Source organism: Mesocricetus auratus, unplaced genomic scaffold (assembly GCF_017639785.1).
Source record: "Mesocricetus auratus isolate SY011 unplaced genomic scaffold, BCM_Maur_2.0 Super-Scaffold_2245, whole genome shotgun sequence".
Taxonomy (NCBI): Eukaryota; Metazoa; Chordata; class Mammalia; order Rodentia; family Cricetidae; genus Mesocricetus; species Mesocricetus auratus.
Genome location: NW_024429180.1, coordinates 44,196,437 through 44,217,550, shown reverse-complemented (window position 1 = coordinate 44,217,550; position 21,114 = coordinate 44,196,437). Strand labels below are relative to the sequence as shown.

At 42.4% G+C, this 21,114-nt stretch overlaps 1 protein-coding gene across 5 annotated transcripts in view; it reads left to right on the top strand.

Annotated features, from left to right (window-relative positions):
* Positions 1-21,114, top strand: part of Enox1 (ecto-NOX disulfide-thiol exchanger 1) — a 557,937-nt gene that overhangs the window by 116,350 nt on the left and 420,473 nt on the right. For 4 of the 5 annotated variants that reach the window (XR_005881833.1, XM_013114091.3, XM_040758146.1 and 1 more), the window contains exon 2: positions 1,837-1,902. The exons of the other annotated variant lie outside the window; for it this stretch is intronic. The gene's annotated coding sequence lies outside the window, so the exon portion shown is untranslated. The remainder of the gene's footprint in view (positions 1-1,836; positions 1,903-21,114) is intronic. 5 annotated transcript variants of the gene reach the window in all.

The window sequence follows — 21,114 nt, the reverse complement described above, 5'->3', positions numbered from 1 at the left end:
TCCTTCTTTCTCCCCCTTCCCTGTCCTCAGAAAAGAAAGGGCGAGGAAGGTCAATTGAAGGGGGGAAGAGAGCCCGAGAAGGGGATAAGAGAGCAGCTGGAGGTGGTAAGGGAACCAGAGAAGCCAGAAGATTAAGTGAGGGGAAGAAGAGCTAAGAACTATTTAAATGCAGGAAAGAGATGGGCACAGAGAGGGGAAGTGCAGGCTTTGGTCATACTGAGAGCCCTCAATTGCTCCCAGTGGTGCATCTACCAAATAGCCAGTGTCCCTTGCAGAGGACATTTTCCTGACTTTTGTATTAACTTTAATGCGATTCCCTTTATGGTTCCCGTATAACTGGTTGAGGTTTCATTGACACTCTGTGTGATCAAATGGCAAGCATGGAGACATAGTTCTGTTATCCCTTGCTGGGTGCTGCAGACTTCTGAGTTGGCGCTTCCTGCATTTGATGTTTGCCATCCCCCTTGTCTACAGGCAGGAGAGTTAAAAGGGGGAAAAACACACCTTTGGGCTACCACGGTTATGGCTCATGCATACAGATATTCAAAGAAGCTGCAAGAAAAACAGAAAAACCACAGTCCAGTATTTTCTTGATGTAAGGAAGTTGACTCTTTCATTTCTGGTTTGGTTACATGCCCTGACACTGCCACACACTGTACCTTCTGGGAGATCTAATTTTTGCTATAGGTTTCATTGTAGCATGCCTTCCAGATAGCCAGGGCTGAGCAAGGCACTTTCCAAGTGGGCTTGCATACCTAAGTGCCTACATTACCCCTTAGAGCAACCATGTCTTTTTGTTTGTTTGTTTTTTGAGACAGGGTTTCTCAGTGTTGCAGCTATGGCTGGCTTGGAAATCACTCTGTAGACCAGGCTGACCTCGAACTCACAGAGATCTGCCTGCCTCTGCCTCCTGAGTGCTGGGATTAAAGGTATGTGCTACCACTGCCTGGCCAGCAAGCATGCTGTTTTATAATTTCTGTTTTCCCTCTTTTGACTCTTTGGATGACATTGGTTATAACTGAAGAGCTTTTTGATGTTGCTTTACAGTTAGTCTATGTGCCCTGGGAAAGGAAGGGGGTTTAGTCAGCAGCAAAGGTTTTGGAGGGTTTGGGAGGCCATTTGTCCTGAGACTCACACCCCTATGATGAAATCGTGGGCTTCAAATCTGGGGCGCTCCAAACTATGGTCCTAGGAACCACAGGCGTGATGCTTGGGGTACTTTAAACCTAGGCTTCAGTGTGCGTGGGAACCAGCTGAAGGCCTCGTGAAACTGCTAATTCCAGTGCTGTATGCCTCCCAATGGACCCTCAGTCTAGGCTGATGTTTGAGTATAGACCATGCTCGGAAAAAGCGGTCTCTGAAGTCCTTCCTAGGAAATTGAGTTTTCGTCTATGAAAATATCTAGATATATTTTACAGTCTGCAGGACAATAGACTTTCTTAGAGAGAAACAAACAGCTAGCTCATTTCCAGTTGGAAATGTATAGGAAAAATAACGCATCTGCCTTCCCTGCTTTAGGCACTAGTGTGACTCTGACCGTAACAACTGACTCAATGTAGCAAACTTTAACAATGAGGGCTACTTAAAGCAGAAATATTCTATGAAAGATTGACAGCTCAAAGGCTGTGTTTATGGCGAGCAGTTATTGATTGTTCCCTGGTTAGCATGGTGCAGAGCCCTTCTGCAAGGGCATTCAATTGGAATGGACTGGGCACAGAAAGGCAATGTTGAACTCAAGCTCCTCCAAGTGAAACCCTGCATCTGCTTACATATGTTCAGTCGGCTCGGAGATTGATGTTTGGAGTTTCTTCTAACAAGACGGCCTTTGTTTTATAGGCCCTCGGCAACAGGCATGGTCATGTATTGAAAATACGTGGAGGAGAGAGAGCTCACCCTTCGAAGGTAAGGGAGTGGTGTGTGGGGGGCACACAAATGACAAGCAGGACTAATGTTGGGGTCCCACTGTGTGGGAACGGACATTACTTCATCATATGGCTTGATGTCATTCTCTTGGTCGTGTGCTGCACAGTGACCTGTGTCTCAGGGGTCTGTGTGTGAGGCCTCGTGAACTAACTTGCTCATGGGGAGCATCTGCAGGGCCTGTGGAAACCAACAGTGTTGAAACACAGTTGTAGGAGGTCAGGTACCCATTTCTACAGAGCAAAGCAGAATTATGGCTGTTCCTCCTTTTTATCAGAAATCTCTCTCTTCAACATTAATGTAAATATGTAAACACGGAAGACAAGTCTTCTCTTTCTCTTCTCATCTGAAGTTGTCCTAACTCTCCCCTTCTTTTCTTAAAATTCATGCCTCACAACTTTGATTTGCCCAAAGAGGTCACTAAGATCAGTTTTCCATTAACTTTGGCTGCTTCCTTTTCTTTTAACCATTTTTTTTCCAGAGGATTAGAGGCTCCCACTGGAGAGAAACCATCTCTTTCCACATGACTTTTGTAAATCCTACATAGCTGTAGTGGTCTGGTTGACTGACCCAAGATACCAGCAGAAATGACCCCCACCAGTTCTATTGACCATGGCAGTTTTGTTACTGGGTTTATTCCTGGTGACTTAATCTCTGTCATTGTTTCACAGTTCTAGAAGCTATGTGTCCACACTCAAGGTGTGGTCAGGGTTTCTGGTGTTGTGAGGAAGAGTAGGTTCCAGTTAGAAGTTCTGTTGTCTCGGGCATTCTTGGCTTATAGATGGCACCTTTCCCCTAGTTTTCACCCCACCGTCCTTCTCAGCCTGTCTGTCCCTGTGTCATAGGGCACTGGGGTGATTCCAATGATCTAATCTTAACTCCATCATCTTTATGGGCCGTTTCTAAAGCACGTTACATTCACCTGTGTAGGAAGCTAGGACCTCTGCATCTTGTAGAGGGACATAATTCAATTGCAGTACTGTCCAAAGGGTTCTTCTCTCGGCATCCCCTAGCAAGTCTGATACCCTGCTTGCTGTTTAATATTCACTGGATGAGTGAAAGACCACACCGACTGTGGCCAAACTGAATTAGGAAAAACAAAGTGCACTTACTAGAGGTATGCAGGCTTCGCTCTTAGCTACAGTGAATGCCTGTTCGATATAGTCCAAGTTAAACGACACTGTAAATATGTAAGGTGCCTCCTTTACAAGTTATATAGAAAGTGGGTTTAAAAATACATATAGAGCTCCTGGTGTGAATGGTCGTTGCTTCTCTGCTGGCATCCAGGCTGAGCCAGCAATTTGCATACTGCCTCCATCAGAACCTCAAGATATCTTTGCAGCCAATTCAGTGCCATTTAAACCATAGCCGGGCTGTTCTTCCTTCCCAGCTGCGCCGCTTTGTACTTATTAAGTTTAATGTTCTGTTTCCTAGCCTTAATTCATAAGTGCTACCCTGACATGGATCTGCCCTCACAGCATCTTCTCTGGTTTCCCTACTTCTCCCGCTCAAATGATTAGCAGTTACCTTCTTAGCATCTGGATGTGGCTATTGCTAAGACATTAAGACACTGATCCTCAGGTAGAACTTAATGGCTCAGTTTGTTCTTAGAAATGCTTATTTGTGAAATGTTTACTTCCTCTTAACTCAGTGCTTTCTGTCCACGTCTGCTGTTGTAGAAAAAAATTAGCAGAAAGAACTAAGAAGCCTCCCGCCAAGAAGCATAAAGGGCTGGAGGCAGAATTTTCTGCCTGGAATGAGGGGACAGGTTAGGAGAGCCACGAGTTCTTTTATGCCCAAGATGAGTGCTGTATGGAGCTGTTTCAAGGTGGTGGGTCAAGGTCTAGATAGGGAGGGTCAAAGCTACATGCTGACATTCCCAGCCCACAGGAGTTTCCGTGTTCCTCAGAATGAGGCTGAGTCTGCCCCATGGCCAAGTGGGTAACATTGGTTCCAACAGCACTGGAATTATAAGTGGTGGCAGGTAGTGCAATGTGAAATGTAAATTAAAATTCATGTTAGCCATTTTCCCACCGATGTTTGTCCTTAGAAAATTGTAAACCATATAGCAGTTATTTACAACATGTATGATGTGTGCAGGCATAATCCCACCAAATGACATGGAGGAATGTATACCTTTATCTTGATGTCTCTACCCCTGTTTTTTTGTTTCATTCAAGACTTTGCTGCCATTGACTTCAGGGCTCCTGTAGGTATTCCATGTGTACTTTCTTGTTTGGTTTGTTGAGGAAGCCCTATAGGGCTTCTTTAAAATGAAAACAGTTAAACTCACTTTAGTCACACAATGATCACATCGGGGTGATGGTGGGATTGCCCTCTGTGGCTGCAGGAAGAGCCCAGTGAGCAGTTATATGCTGGTTATTAAAGCCTGCCAAACTGGGTGGCAAATGACTGCACTGTGCCCTACTATAGCGGTAATACTCTAATAATTCTCATTTTAATAACTAAGTCATCTTGTGCGGACCTTCTACTCCATTATAGAAATAACACAGAAACAAAACCCAGGCCCCTCTAGCATTTTAGCCTTGGCTGTCTTTGTTGCCTAATCTTTTCTTTGCTACCATTCTGCATTCTTCAGTTTCATTGAGATAATATTTGAGAACTTGGACATAGGATTTTCATAGGATGCTAATATTTGTTGTTAGCTCTGATTTTGAAACCTGAGAAGTTATTTCTATATCCACTTAGTCAATAATTAACATTTTAGAGTTTTACATTTTTAAAAAAATGTTCAAAGTTATTTATAGTATTTAAAAAGTATCCTAATTTAAACAAATATTTTGTTTTTGGGATAGGGTCTCACTATGCAGCCCTGCTTGCACTTGCTGTGTAGGACAGGCTAACCTCAAACTCAGATCTATGCACTTAGGCTTCGCCACGTCTGGCATTAAAGATATGTGCCACTATGCCTGGCACAATCATGCTTTTATCAAGCTCCTCAGGACATATTTTTTGCACACAAGTTAGAATGGGAACCTAAGTGTTGGATTTCTCTAGGCTCATCTTTCTGCCATGGTACTCTCTTTGGTTCATCTAAAATCTTGGTGCTCAGTCATCCTAATGGGAAAGTTTAAGGTAGTGAGGAAGAGGGCTTCTGGAAGGGAACTCTGAAGTTTGGCGTTGTCCTCCATCTCTTGCTGTTTCTCCTGCCTAGGTAGCACTGGGCTTTGCCCGATTCCTGTAATTCATGTTTTAACCCCACTCCCACTGCTTCTCTCCCACCTCCTCCTCCTCTCCCTCGGCTTCTCTCCTCCTCCTCTTCTTCTTGATTCTTCTCTGGGTTTTTCTCACTTTCCATTTCGTGTGCTTATTAGTTCATTCATTCAATTATGCATTGCCTTTCTGTCATGTACCAAAAATTGCTCTGGGAGAAAATGCTAAATATATTATCACTCAGGCGATGATGGACAGTCATGCAAAAGCTACTGGTGTAATTCAGCCATATATTTTACATGTCTTCCAAACAGGAAGTAGGACAGTAAAATTGGCTTGAGGGGAGCTAGGGAATGTTTTTTATGGAGAAGATCGTAAAGGAGTGGAGATCGGGAGAATAGAAAAGATGCTGCCGTGTGGATGAGTGTCCTGGAATAGAAAAACATCCCAGAGGAGAGGATGAGCTGCAGGGAGCTTGGTGTGCTGTGCACTGTGTGTTGATAGGATACCCCTGGAGCATACGGTGGGAAGAGGGAGTGAAATGGGTGAGGCTTTCTATAGGAAGGCGGAAGTCAGGTCTCGCTGGTTCTTTTACACACAGCTAAGCCTGCTTTCCTGCCTCATACACACAGCACTTGTCGTTCTTGCATCCTGCACATCGCAAGGAGACTGACAGTTCATAAGGGCCTGTATCCTCTTGCTTTATGACTCCCAACTCACTGCTTCCAAAGGACAGCCAGGCCTCCTCTCTCTGTTCCGCACTCCAATAAGTCGTGTACTCAGCGAGACTTGTCCATGTTGTGCCTCCCACAGCATCTCCTGCTTTTGTCTCTCTGCTTCCATTTTAAAAACCCTCCCTTCCTTCAAGACTGCCTGTCATTTGTATTTTTTATGGAAACTTTACTCCTGACTGATTTTGATTTTTACCCCTCCTGAACTCGAGGATAACTTTCAATGACTCCTCAATCACTGATATATATATATATATATACATATATATATATGTGTGTGTGTGTGTGTGTGTGTGTGTGTGTGTGTATGTATGTATGTATGTATGTATGTATATCTTCTTTGTTTTCTTTCCTGGCACCCACTCTGTAGACCAGGCTGGCCTTGAACTCACGAAGATCTGCCTGCCTCTGCCTCCCAAGTGCTGGGATTAAAGGTGTGTACCTCCACAGCCCGGCTACTGATTTTTGTTTTTAACCCCTTCTGAACTCCAGGATAACTTTCAGTCACTTCTCAATCAAAATGTTCATATGGTGCGTCTTTGAGTCCCAAGCTCTTTTTACAGATGCTCAGTAAGATACCCACACATCGAAGGGCAGGGCGTGATGTCTTTCCCGTAGCCTGTCTGTGTTGAAAGAGCAGCTTCTTATGTGGAACAGACACTGCACTGATGCTTGTCCAGAGACTGAAGCGAAACAGAGTTCCTATAATTTGGGAGGCTCTCACTGTGATTGATAAGTTGTCATGGGAACACGCAGTGGCTAATGTGCTATCCAGATGCAAGTCTCACATGGAAGAATAACTCTCATTGGAGGTAGAGGGATTGCATGGAAAAAAGGCACACATAGTGCAGAAAAGATTTCAGGTCTAAGTGGAAATCAGATGAACCACCCTGAGGTTTGACATGGGAAGATGACACTCAGCCATTAAGCCACATGTAATTGTCTCGGACACTGAGTAACAAATGGCCCACCAGGTAAAAGCAACCATATTGCATTAAAATTATTATATGAAATGACCTCTGGAAAACTTGATTCAATTTAAGTCTTCTCAGTTACAGATCTGGAGACAATCACAAATTAAAAAATGTATTTATGGAACTGTGTTGCCACTGAGCTCAAAAGACCATAATTCTATTACTTGAGATTTTTGAAAAGGGTAAACATGAGTAACTGCAAAGAGATATTGATTGAAGAAGTAATATGAACAGGAATAATGGAATTAAAGTAATTGAGGCAATATTGGGCCTAATGGACCTTGTTCCCTTAGTGCTTTTCTTCTGCTTTTGCATTGAGCTGGCTCTGAAGTCGATTGGACCATGTGCATCGAAGAAAGACACAATGGAAGAGTGAACATTGCTGTCTATAAAAAAATCAATCTGTTGTTCTTAAGGAAGAGCATCAATCAGCCCGTGAATGAATTAATTGGGTGTTTTTTTGCATTAGTTTATAACATAATGAAACAAATGATGAGACAAGACTATATGCCTTAAACAGTCGACATTTCCTGAGTTGATGGAAGGCTAGCAGGGATGTAGTTTAAAAATGAGTGGGTGCAAGTCCCTGTGTTAATATGAATTCCCTGTGTTCCGTTGACTTGGCAGCCTGTTCTGCAGTACTGTAAAGGCAGATTACTCCATTTCATTGATTGTTGCTCTGAGATGAGTTCTCTCACATTTTGCCTACCATGAGGCCAGGCGAGCTTCCATGACCTTGTATCTTTGGGTCATTCAGTGTCTTAAGTAGCTTTTTAGGAATCCTGACTGTGGTAACTATGGTGCACTGAAAGATTTTACATTGAGATACCACTTTAATGACAAACCCCCCTATTTAGGGAACACAGGTGCTTTCTCCTTGTCTCCCAGGCTCTATTGTGTTCAGAGCGCTTTCACTATGGCAGTTTGTTAAGATTTCGGCCCCTCCCTAAGTTTAACCTCCACCAGTTCCTACCTCTGTAGGGGTAACATTTCACCGCATCATGGCAGTTTGGATATGTCTGTTCTATTTAAAATCCTTCTACGTACATATATGCATGCATGCATACTTACATGCGTGTAATTAAAGCCAGTTCTCCTTCAGGCAATGGTAGGCTTTTGTTTGTTTTATCAACACTGTTAGAAAGAAAGTCATTTTAGTGGGATGAGTAGTGCTGGGGCCTGGAGAGTTGCAGGTGCACAATACAGAAGGTTTTTTTTCCCCTGCAATACTTTCAGTAACCATGGTATTTTCAATCTCCATAAGTGTATATACTTTGAGATCTGAACATCACTCAAGTATGAAGCTTTCTCCTCCTTTCATGAGATTGTAGGAAACTGAAGTATTTACAAAATATCCCAACATCTTAATGATCCACCTTGGTGAGAAATGGGGAGTCTTAAGACACTCAAAGCAGAAGGGTTTTGTACAGACGGGTTTTACTTTCGTATGTGAAGAGCCCCAATGTATGTACTCCTCAGTCAATTAATCATACTCTGTTCTACATAGTGCAGCCTCTGCAAAGAAATGTCTGGAAGCCCAGCTTTTCAAAACTGAGTTGAGACCCTTCTTTCCTCCTTTGCATTGGCTCTTACCATCCCATTGTCTTGTCTGAGGGTGTTTTCCCTGAATGTCCTCTTTTAGGCCAGTTATCAATGCAAAGAACTCTTTCCCTTTGAGGATATATTCTTACTTCCCACAACGAGATGTATTATTGCATAAGAACATGCAGTTACCAAATTGTGTTTCACCTAAGTGCCCCAATCTGTTACTCCTAAACATTGAGTCTTGTCTTAATGTTGAAAACAAATTGAGTAATCTCAATGTCAAAGGATTCTCAATGCCGAAGACTAAAAAGTGACTGACAGGTTTAAGGTTAAAGATAAATATGGATGAGATCCAGGGTTATGGCAAATGAAACAACAATTAATCTATGGATAGCTAACTTCATCTTTTAATAAAAGCCAAATGAGAAGTTGAAAGAGGCCTGTAGCTTGCATTTTATGATATTACTTATTGCGTTCCCACTGCCACTGTAGTTTCTTCTGAGGTAAGTCAACAGAGCACTGACTGTATGAGCAAGTGTAGTCTGTTTCTTATGCCTTCTTTTGGACTCGTTTCCTCCTGCTGGTTTGTTTTGTCCTCTTCTGATATGCTAACTTTTGTTTTTTAGTACTTTTATTATTTACTCCTTAGAAGCTTTTTTGTTTTCTCATGATAGAAAGGGAGTAGGTTCAGATGTGAGGGGAGATGGAGAAAACTGGAAGGTGAAACCACAATCAAGATATATTATGTGGGAAAGATAGTTTCAATAATAGGAAAAAATTAAAAATGACTCCCCCCAAAAAAGATGAATGCACATGTCATCATTGACCCTTCTAAAACACTGAAATGACTCTGGAGGCATTCTTCTTAAAGGAACATGTCTATGGAAACAAATGAGTGAACAGCCGCCACTGTTGGAATGGAGATGGATGGGATGAAGACTTAGGGCTGAGAAAATGAACTTTTACTCTGGCAGAGGAGAACAGTTTCAGAGTGAAAGCTTCGGCAAAAGCTCAGACCTGAGAGTCAAGAATCCTCCCGAGCCACAGACTTCCTGTTCAGTTTCTGGTTCTCCTCCCTTATATATCAGCAGATGACCAGGGATCATTTGACTTTAAGGAAAATGTCTGTTCTGCTAGGCAAAAGCTAAAACATGCTTCAGAACAACAGAACTTTGTAGGAAATAGTCATCTAAAATAAACACAAAACAAAACAAACAAAAAAACCCAAAACAAAAGGACAAACCCTCCAGAGAGATAAACAAGAGTTCACTGCTATTTATAAAGTAAAACATAATGCTAGGAGAATTTCCTAGAAAGTGAGTTAAATATAGAAGACAATCCAGTAAGTAAGTAAGTAAATAAGTAAGTAAGTAAGTAAATAAATAGACCATAGGATCTGTGCATGAGGTCCAGTATCCAAAAATAGCACTATCAGAGGGAGAGAATGTGGGGGCAAAACACTGAAAACTGCTAAGGGAAATCAAAATTTCTTACAACCTACAGCTAAAGATAGTAATTTTGGGGTCAAAAGACAAAATAACAAAATTGTGGAACTTTATAAATCTAGATTGTGTTCCAATAAATGACAGATCTGTTAATAAGCAAGACCTGGTGTCTCAGAAATGGCATGAGGTGAAATCTAGATGAAACAAATCCCCAAGGTGGAGACAGAGGACATCTGAAGGCACTGCTCAGCAGTGGGTGTTGGGGCAATTGATCTAAATTGTAAAGGGTAGAGAGATAAAGAAAGCGCCTTGTGTGCAGGCACTGAGAAAGGAGGTCTAAAGAGCTGGCATGGATTTGGCGGAAACATAGTAAACTCATGGGAAATTACTCAGCACAAGGATTAGCTCTGTGGAAGACCCAACATCCGACAGGAAAGAATATGAAATCGTGGGATACTGTGTGGCTTGACACCAGTGGTCTCTCTAGCGTCCTGTGACTTAAATGTGGGTATATAATGAAGTATGGTGCGATCCACAAGACTTCCAAATTCATATTCATATTGCACTTAAACATTCATTTTGTATTCATGTACATCTATGCACATGTGTACATGCAGAAGTCAGAAGACAGCTTGGAGGAGTCTGTGATGAGTTGTTTGCTGTCCCACCAGCTAGCTCCCAGATTATGTCATGGAGACTTTTTAGTAATTGTGAAAGCTTGGCCTATAGCTGAGGCTGATCTAGGTCTTGTAACATAAATCAGCCCATTTATATTGACCCACGTTCTCTCCTGTGTGTGGCCTCTACTTGCACCTCCTGTTTCCTCTCCTGGTGTCTCCTGCATGCCTAGATTCCTCTTCCTCTTCCTTGCTCTCCCCAGGCATTCCTGCCTACACCTCCTGCCTAGCTATTGGTCATTCAGCATTTTATTACACCAATCACAGCAGTCCACCTCCACACAGTGTGCAGATATCCCACAACAGGAGTCAGGTCTTTCCTTCCATTGTGAGGGTCTTGGGGATCAAACTCAGATCATCAAATGTGCTGATAGTCACCTTTACGCCCTGGCTTGTATCATCAGCCCTCTTTTCAGAATTTTAGCCTAAGTGGGTTGATGAATATATATTTTCAAAGATTGTTTAACATGCCTCAACCTGGAAAACACAGTTTTTTGATCAAGACTTTAGTGATTCTGTCTCTGATGTTTATTTATTAGTCACTGTTGTGATTGGCTTGAAATTATTCTTTGAGAGTCCATGTATTGAAGGTTATGGCCTAAACCCCTGGCTTTATTGTGTTCAGAGTGACAGAGCCTTTAAGACATGGGCAATATTTAGTAGGCAGTAATTGGAGACTTAATTTAAAGGATATTGGGACCCTGAACATTAATCTTCTCTTTCTGCCTTCTGGCCACTATGAGGTAAACAGCCCCTCTCTGCTATCTGTAGTGTACCATGATGTACCAGCTCCAAGGCACCAGGGCCAACTGTTCACTGACTGAAACCTCTAGAAGGATCAAGTACATTCTTTTTAAGTCAGCTATGGTGGATATTTTGTTACAGTATCATAAACCCTACCAACAGTATAGTGAAGCACTATACAAGCAGTAATTTAGAAAAAATAAACTCATATCACTGCTCTGTTCCAAATCATAATTAAGAATGTGATAGGTTTGCTGTTTTCTTTGCTAACCAAAACGATACTCTGATAATTTGATGAAGTCCAAAGCCAGTTGAATTTCCCTAGGAGCAATTATGAGTTAAAAGAGTAAATTATACTTGGTGGAATAAAGTATTTGAGACCCAGGATTTTGACAAATAAGATAACATTAAATCTAGAGATAGCAAACTTCATCTTTTAATAAAAACCAGATGAGAAGTTGAAATTAAGGAGAACTGTATCTTGCATTTGTGACTCACTTACTGCATTCCTGCTGACTCTGAGTGTCCTCTGAGGGGATGTAGTGGGAACACAGGCAGTCACCCTGGAAGCATATTAGCTGTGAAAGAAGAAAGGCCTTGGGCCTGCACAGGGGGACGCTGTGTGGAAGGGCCTGTGAGCATTGCCTTGTGGAAAGGCCTGTGAGCATTGCCTTGTGGAAGGGCCTGTGAGCATTGCCGTCTGGTGCCCTCCATAGTCAGCGCAGAGATCGGAAACAATGGGGCTTTAATTTGGTGCTCAGCTAATGGCGACTGATTGGGTCTCATTTTTCAGGCTTCTAATGTGTCCTTAGAATCCTCACAGGGGTGTTGTGCTTTTAGCCTGAGGTCTCTGTGCTTCATTTTTCCCCTTTGTTCTTCAAACGCATGCCTTACCTCACCCTGATTCATCTTCTGTGAAGCTCAGAACAACCCATGCTGAGCACTGAATTCTTCGGAGGAATCTCTGACATGTCTTGATGATGTTAAACCACTCAGAATTCTGGGAAATAGCCCCAGCTTGCATTAGCAGAAGATTAAGTCAGGTGAACTTTAAAGTCTTAATTTTAAAAAAATTTACATTTTTACCAGTGATGACTGAACAACATTGATATTCTTCCTGCCTGTATTACTGATTACAATTGCAAATGCTTGCAAAAAGTTCTAGAATGGCTGCTTGCTGTTCCATATGGAATAGGGCATTATTTTACCTATTTAATGGCTATTAAATATTGAAAACACTTTACCAAAAATATCTCCATAACTATAGTGAAATGTGCATACATCATAATGAGAAGTATATTCTGATATATGTGCTTAACACTGAAGCCTGGGGTTCTATTCTAAGAGAATTTGCCAAGAAGTTTAAGACTTGGAGAGGTTTCTTATTTGAGGAATCATTATGAGAAGAGGTGAGAAGAGGTAAGAAGAGAGATGCTTTCAGATGAGGTCAGGATAGTGATTTTTCAGCTAGTTACTATCATTTTGTGTCAGGATTTGCTGTTTGTGAACCCAAAATGATCTGAACCAGGAAAGGAGGAAAACCCCAGCACGCTACTTATTTGAAGGTGGGATCCAGGACAGTCATCAACCCTCGAACTTTCTGATTGACAAATGCAGGCGCATGATCTGTAATCTCACAGGTGATGTGTTCTGGATGAAGACTCAAAGGAGAGTATGAACATCTTGCAACGGAACGGGCTGGGGTTCCCCATTATGTGACAAGTAGAATGGGTATAACAGGCAGGCAAGGGCTGTCTGGGGGGTGAGCGTTGTTGGAAAGGGGAGGATAAACTAGCATATCAGGCGGAAATTTAATGTAAAGAGAAACATTTGGAGTATTTGGGGCTTAATGGCATGATCAAAATGACATTTAAAGGTAACACTGGACTGTAAGCAGAGAAAACTAGTGGAGGAGACAGCTGATTCAGGAGAAGATAGGCTGTAGGGAGGGAGAAGGAGACAGATTTGACTTGGTGACAGGAGTGATGTTACAGCTGATAAAAACAAAATCGAAAGAAGTTAAGGCTGCATTGCTGTCTTGGTGAAAACCCTGTCTACAAGCCTAACATTGACTAACTCAATTTAAAGTAGAAAGACAATGAAGCATGCCCAAAGGACCACCCAACAATACCCAAACACCTTCTGGAATAGACCACTTTTCTTTCCAGTTGTGACAACAAAACAGTCTGCAAAAGACAGGAATTGACTATATCAGTTCGCTTCATCTTCTTTGCCTGTTCCCAGAAGATCTCTCTGACCTCAACAAAGAGTGTGATAAAGCCCAAAGTCAGGGAAGGAAGGGTCTGGGAAGCACCTGTGTACACAGGTGCTCAAATGCAGGTGTGTAGCTAGGCATTCCCTGATGGCCTGCTGGAGAGAGGCAGAGCTGCCTACCATTGTGAGCTGCTTCACTGAGAGTCCAAGAGTGAAAGACAGAGGGAATGGTTGGCATAGCATTACACCATGACCTTGCTTGCCTAAGCTATAAATGGACATTTGCTTCACTAGAGTAGGCATTCTGATTTGTAATTGTAGGCTCTAAATGGAGGGGCAGTGTCATTTTTTAAGTGTAGCATCCATAGAAAATTCACAGTGTAAACACAAAAGGATAAAGCCCCAAATTGACATGTGTTCAAATACCAGAAACATTTCTAAAGCCTGTCTTTTACAAATGAAATTCTTATTCTAGAAGATCTACTTCTTTTTAAAAATTATTTGTAGGTCTGTGTGTACATATGCTTGTGCTTGTGCGTGTGTGTATGTGCGTGCGTATGTCTGGTTCTGAGTCTGAGTCTGAATATGAGTATGTGCACATGGAAGCCAGAGGTTCAGGTCCCCTGGAGCTGGAGTTACATAAGGTTGTGAGATGTCCAGTGTGAATGTTGGGAACCAGACTCCACTCCTCTGGAAGAGCAGAAAGTGCACTTAACTGTTGAGCCGTTTCTGAGGACCACAGCATTATTTTTTAAAAAGATTTTAAAAGGTATTTTATGTCTCCATGTGGGCATCTGCTTGCAAAGGCCAGAAGGGGGTGTTGAGCCCCTGAAGCTAGAATTACAGGTCTTGATTCTCCTCCCAATATGGGTGTTGAGAACTGTACCCAGGGTCTTCTGGAAGAGCATCAAGCATTCCCAGTCACTGATTCTAGAACTACTGAATTTCTTTAAATGATTATCAGGCAGTAAACTTTCAATCCAAAGTGAAAGAATTACCAAGAAAGCATTAATTTTTGCATTGCAATTAAAATCACTCAGCCCTGATCCCCATATCAGAGTAGATTATAATCCGGCTGTTAAAAATATTCAAACAAAAGGCCCTGGACAGGGCTCTACCAGTAAGTGACTTTCAGTGATGGAGTTCATTCCCAGAACCGGTAGAAAATACAAAACAGTGGTAGGGGGTATGTGCTTGTAACCCCAGCTCTGGAGAGGTAGAGACAGACAGATCCTGGAGGCTTGCTGGCCAGCCAGCTAGCCTCATTGGTAATCTCCCAGGTCCAAGAAAGAGGTCCTGTTTAAAAAAACAAGGTGAATGTCTCTGAAGGTCAATTTTCTCATACAACAACAACATAACAAAAACTGGGAGGAGCTTTGTATTTTATATTAGTCACTATTCCGTGTTGTAAATGAATCTATTAATTGTCCTCCAGTCCATCTATCTAATCTGTCAACTGCCCAGTTAGTGTATATAAATTAGGCGTATGTGTGTGTATATTCCTATACATGGAAGATTGAATTTGAGGGAGCTAGTAAGTTCAAACCTCATGGCCGAAACCATAGTCAGGAAGCTCTGGCAGAAGTTGGTGTTGCATGGAGTCTTAACTCTGTAGAGGATGCAGGCATGTTGGGGGCCAGTCCTGGCTTTCCATGTTCCATTCCTGGGGCACAATTTCTTCATCTCTGAGAGATACAGGTTTTTCTTTTAATACCTTCAGTTACTTTCACAAAGGTCATTCACATAGCCAGAGTTGGTTCCTTAACCTGACTTTAACAGATTGCAGATGTTAATAACATGAACAAAACACTTAGGGCCTAGAGAGATGGCTCAGTGGTTAAGAGCACTGGCTACTTTTGCAGAGGACCAACATTCTATTCCCAGTACCCACTTGGAGGCCAGTAACCATCTGTGACTCCAGTTCCAGAGTATCAGAAACTTTTCTAGCTCCTGTCTCCACTATATGCACAGAAATACATGTAGGCAAAATACCCACACACATTAAAAATAAATAGACAGCAATATCAAACCTGTTGTCAGCACCCCAAACTCGTACAGCCTAGCTAAAGCACAACATTAATCACCACACAGCTCTTACTTTACTGGCACTTAAAGAGCAGAGCTAGTTGCATTTCACTTGCATCGGTGTAGACACCTTGATAGCAGAGTCCTGATTCTTTCATTGTTTCAGTAGTGACAGTTTTATGGGTGTTTTAATTTTTCTATCATAACTAAATTAATATTTTTGAAAATCTGGACAATATTAGCATCTTTTCTCTGTTGTGTTATGCCAGTGTCTTCATCTACTTCATGTTATGAATTGATACTAGCATGAGTTATGTGAAAATTGGGTTTTTATTTGTTTTGTGGTAGGGTCTTGTGTTGCCCAGACTGCCTTTGAATTCACTACATAACCAAGAAGGACCTGGCAGTTTTGATCCTTCTGGGATACAGTGTACATAGTGCTAGAACTGAACCCCAAGATTTGTGTGTGGTACGCAGGCGCTTTGCCAACTGGGCTATAATACATTCCCAGCCTGGGCGAAGTGAATTTTGACAGGACTAGGTTATTGACTTCTGGAGTTCTGCAGTGAGACTATTCAGCTGACTTTGTGACAGTCACATGGGATATGGGGAGTTAATATTTCCTGGGAAGAATTTTAATGTTAGAATTTACTGTCTTTTGCACATATAAATTTGAAGCCTTAATGTTATGCTCTTCTGGTTATTTGCATTTAATATGCATGCAAATTCACAATGTATACTGTATGCTGAGAACATAATTTATAAATCGGTACTTTCCCTGGTTGTTAGCAATTTTGGCCGCTTTAAAAATTAATGCTTTGAAGAAATATATGTTTGCAAATTTATTTGTAGTATCTTTAGTTTCCTAAGGAAAAAAATATATTGTATGTTCTCTACAAGGGAGGCAGTCCTCTGGTATAATGTCCTGTGTTTAAAAAAGTTATGCACAAAGGGAAATGTTAAAATGCTTTTATTTATCTTTCCTGTAAATGGGTTTGGATTAGATGTTACAGAGGTTTGCTTCCACTAGCAACACTGAAAAATATGTGTTTGTGAAGCATGATTGCAATGTACAGCATCCTGCTACAATTGGGAGTGAGTCACTTCAGGGCTGAACACGTTTTGAGTAAGAGAGGACATATTATACTTGTAGGTGGGAGAAGATCTGTTCACAACATCATGGAGAGCAAGAGCATCCCAGAGAGGGCTCTGGGGCCTCTCATGCTACCTTTTAGCCTTGTTGTCTTGGCAACTAAAACACAGCCATCCTTCCTTTCCCCAGGCAGAGAGCTCCAGTCATCCTTGATTCTGCAGTGACCTTTTCTCCTCCCCCTTCCAATCTGTTTTGAGGATCTGCCAAGCATCTTCAAGGCAACTTAGATTTTCTCTTCCCTGGCCATTGTCAACCAGTCACCAGGTTCCTTTCTTTCCCTTTTGGACCGTTAGAGCTTCACCACTGGATCCTGGCTGCTTAGTGGGTTGCCTCTTCCGTCAGTTCCCAATAAGACCTCCCAAACCTTCCGGTCCAGGGGAGAAGTCAGGCCATTTCAGATTGGACCCTGGGGACACATTGTCTGCAAGGCGCAGGCACTCACCCTCACCTGCAGCAGTCTGCTATGGCACCCTGTGAAGGACTAAGTCTTAAGCATTCCCTCCGACACATCTTTCACTACCTAGTCACCTTCCATTTCTGTATCTGCCCCCAGGACTTCCCTGCTTCTGTGTCTCTAACTTACCTCATCCTTCTCTCAAAATCACTGCTCTTTAAGTGCTAATGAACAAAGACTCTCAGCTGGCAAGTTCTGTTGATGGCAGTGTCACCAGCACTATAGGATCCTTAACTTCGTGGGAATCTAGTACCAGTGGTTGCACGGAATGAGCTAAATCCAGATGCCCCATGGCAGTGACTCCAAATGCAGATGAGGGCTAATGGTACAGCCTGATAAAGGGCAGGAGTCCTGACTTCTTAGCTGTCTTCATCATGAGAGTGAGTGCAGAGGAGAAAACATGAGCCATGGGAGCAAGGTGTCTTGATTTTCTTGTTTGCGTGTGGACCAGGGTCATGGTCGAGACTCTACACCTAGATATTCTGTAGGCCTTGACCCAGAGGATGTGTGACAGTGTAGGCACATCAGAGTCTAGGATCCTGCTGATATGGGAAAATAGCAAGAGGGAGAGCTTGCTACCGTGAATAATACAGAATCCTGCTTCTGAAATATAGGGCAGTATGTAATGAGGTTGATGTTGAATACTTAGTGAAAATAACCCAAATTTGTGATGATTGGCATTTAGACAAAATATTCTGAATGGTTTCACCTCTTGCCCCTTCCCTTGGCATTTCTGTTTCCTCTCTCTGTCTCTCCTCTTTTTTGTTCCCTTTCCTCCTTCACCTCACCCCTTCTCCTTTAAAAATAAGCCTCAGTAGTAGCTAATGAATGTAAGGCTATTGTGACTCGCTCAGAGATGCATTCTTCCTTCCTGATAATATGGTAGACAACTCCAACCTCTGAATACCCCCCCCATTATTATAGAAAATTTAGGAATGTGGAAGTCACACCATGAGTATAAGAAACTTCAGCCTTCTTTACTTTTGGACATGTTCTGACTGCTCCCATGGCTTAGTATTACCAGTGACGTTCGATCAAGGGGACCATGTTGGGTTCCTCAAGAGAATGCCAGAAGAAAGCAATGTTCTGCAGATCTGTCTGGATGCTGAGGGATCAATGGGTCCTGAAACTTCCTTTTCTCTAATCAGCACCTCTTAACACCCCAACCAACAATAGACACCCCTGAACAACACAAGAAATGGGGTGGGCACACTGTAGTCCTAGGAAATGAAATGCCCAGCCTGGTGTAGTAGGAGACCTTTTTATGCCTGTCTATCTATCTATCCATCCATCCATCCATCCATCCATCCATCCATCCATCCATCCATCTATCTATCAGAGATCTTCCTACTTCTGCCTCTCAAGTGCTTGGATTAAAGATTTGTGCCATTACACCAGGTTTTCTGGCCCGGCTGGTCCCACTGCCCTTCTGTGCTCCAAAGAAACATGCAGACGCTATATTTCTTATTAAGCCATTGGCCGTTGGCTAGCTATGACTTAATTATTAACTCATTTCTATCAATCTAAGTATTCCCATGAGGTCTTCTTCTCTATCAGGAGAAAGGTTCAGGGACCTGTTACTCCTCTGATGTCCTATGTGTCGATTGCTCAGCATGTCTACAGAGAAGAGAAGAAAGCGATTTCCTGTTTGTCCCTTCTTATGATTCTGCCCCGCTAGTCACTTCCTGGGATCACAAGACAACTCCTCTCCCTACATTTCCCAGAATCCTCCTTGTCTCTTAGTCCTACCTATCATCCTGCCTAGTCAATCAGTGTTTTATTCATCAACCAATAAGACAAACATATATACAGAAGAACATTTCCCATCAGCTAGGAGATTTTTAAAAATATATTTAAAAATAGTTCTTAAAAAGAATATGCCACAGAGAAATGTATGTTCTGAAAATTTAAAAACATTATTATCGTGCCCTTGACAAATAGTGAAGGCTGATTCCAGTAAAGAACTGATTGGTAATACTCAAAATCTATTTTGGTAGCCCTGTTTAGAAAGCAAGGGCCAAGGTTGAAACTGGGTTCCAAGCTGACTGGGCCTTGAGGTTGGTGTCCTGGAGATCATTATTTGCCAGATAATGAGTTGTGCTGATGTGACCTGTATGTTGCAGATTGGTCTAGGTCTGTGAAGTAGAAGAATTCATGTGGAGGATGGCCAAGGCCTGCTGCCAATTTGTGGCTGGTGTTCAAAGAGTCCTACCTCCCGAAATCACAGCACATATGAGCTCCATAAGCAGGAAGGATGGTGGTTTTCAGTTCACACCATGTTTTGTAGTTTACAAAGTGTTTCTCATTTTGTAATTTCGAGAACCTTCTGTGGCAGGAAGAATGAGTGTTACTATTGACCTCAATTTATAGAGAGAAAAAGGGATTGATCTCTAGTCAGGCAAGTGTCTTCTTCAAGGTCATGTAGTTATTACATGGTAGAGCTGGAAATCAAATCCAGATATCCTGGCTCTAAGACCTCAGAAGCAATGAATTCTCACTGCTCAAAGTGCCAACCCCACATGCTCCACATGGAAGTATTCCTGCTCCATATTGACTCAGTATGCCATGAAGTTCATTGTGTTAACATAGGAGTCATCAGGAATGAATAATTGGGCTCCAGGGCTGCCATGATCTGGTTTATCTCAGCCCAGACGCCTTCTCATGCAAGAATGTGGATATGTGGAAGGAGCTGTCACCAGACATAAGAGGTGGTTTGCAGTGTGCCAGGTTGTCCTCACAGGTCTAGGAGTACTGGGGTCAGGGAGTAAATCCCAGAATTTTCTTTGATAAAGAACCTGTTAAAAGAGGAAGTGTGAGAAGTTGCATCAGCTGACACAGAATCTTTCACTAAATTGAAACTGTTTTCACTATTTTGCCTTCCATGTTGGACCAAAGTGCTGATCAATAAATAAGGTGAGTGCCCTGCTTTCTACTCTGTGAACCACTTATCAAAGACTATATCCCGTGTGATATGACAAGAGACAGGCTTATATCCCCTCACTCACCACCTCCAAACTTGGGTCTGTTTGCTTTGCAGGGGCTCTAACTGCATCCATATTCAGCTAAGGAGAACAACCCTCCTGCTGAGAACGCTGACCAGGGGCTCTGGGACAGTGCTGCCTTTACACTCTTCATAAAATATGCTAAAAATAAAGCCTTAAAAGTCATGCTGGCGAAGAGTGAGGACAGGAAAACGAGAGTAGCAGTTCACAGTGTACTTCCCCTTGCAGACAGAAGTGGTATCAATTTTTAAGCATGGTATGTCCTATCTCCTGCAGATTCCTAGAGGGGCCAGGCCATCCATAGGCTAGCATCTTACAAGCTGTCCTGGAGCTTTTGCCTGTCTGGTTCCTTATACATTTCAGATATTATCTCAAGTGTCACTTCTTGGAGAGTCTTACACCACCCAGTCTGGAAATACTGAGCTCTGGCCTTGGTGTTTTCTACCTCATAATTCTGTCTTATTTTCCTCATGACATTGGTCACTATTGACAATTTATCAACAGTTTATTCAGTGTCTATCTCTTTCCTCTGTGAGTTACATGGAAATGAAAGTCAACTGTAACTCCAATGTACTTTGGAGTAGTGGAGCATACAGTGACTGGCCTTTGAGAGGAACTCAGCAAACCCACCAAGTGAGTAAATGAATGTGTGGATGGATGGGTGGGTGGGTGGATGGATGGAAAGATAGATAGATGGATGAGAAAATGTATGTTTTCCTGTTACTTAGTCCCTTAGTGCAGGACCTGGCATTGGGGTCTCTTGCTAGTAGAAGAAACAAAAGAGATTATCAGTTATTCTCATTGCTATGACAAAATACCTCATGAGAAACAACTTAAGGGCGGAAGGATTTATTTTGGCTTATGGCTTAAAGGATACATTCCATCATAGCAGGGAAGACATAGCAGTGCCAGCAGTTCCGGGCTGTGTGCATGTAAGGTAGTCAGTTTATATCCTGAGGGATCAGGAAACAGGTCTGCCGAACCAAGGCTTAGCTAGAAGGCTCACTCCATCAATGACCCTTCTCTTAAGGTTGCAACAACTTTCCCAAGCCGTGC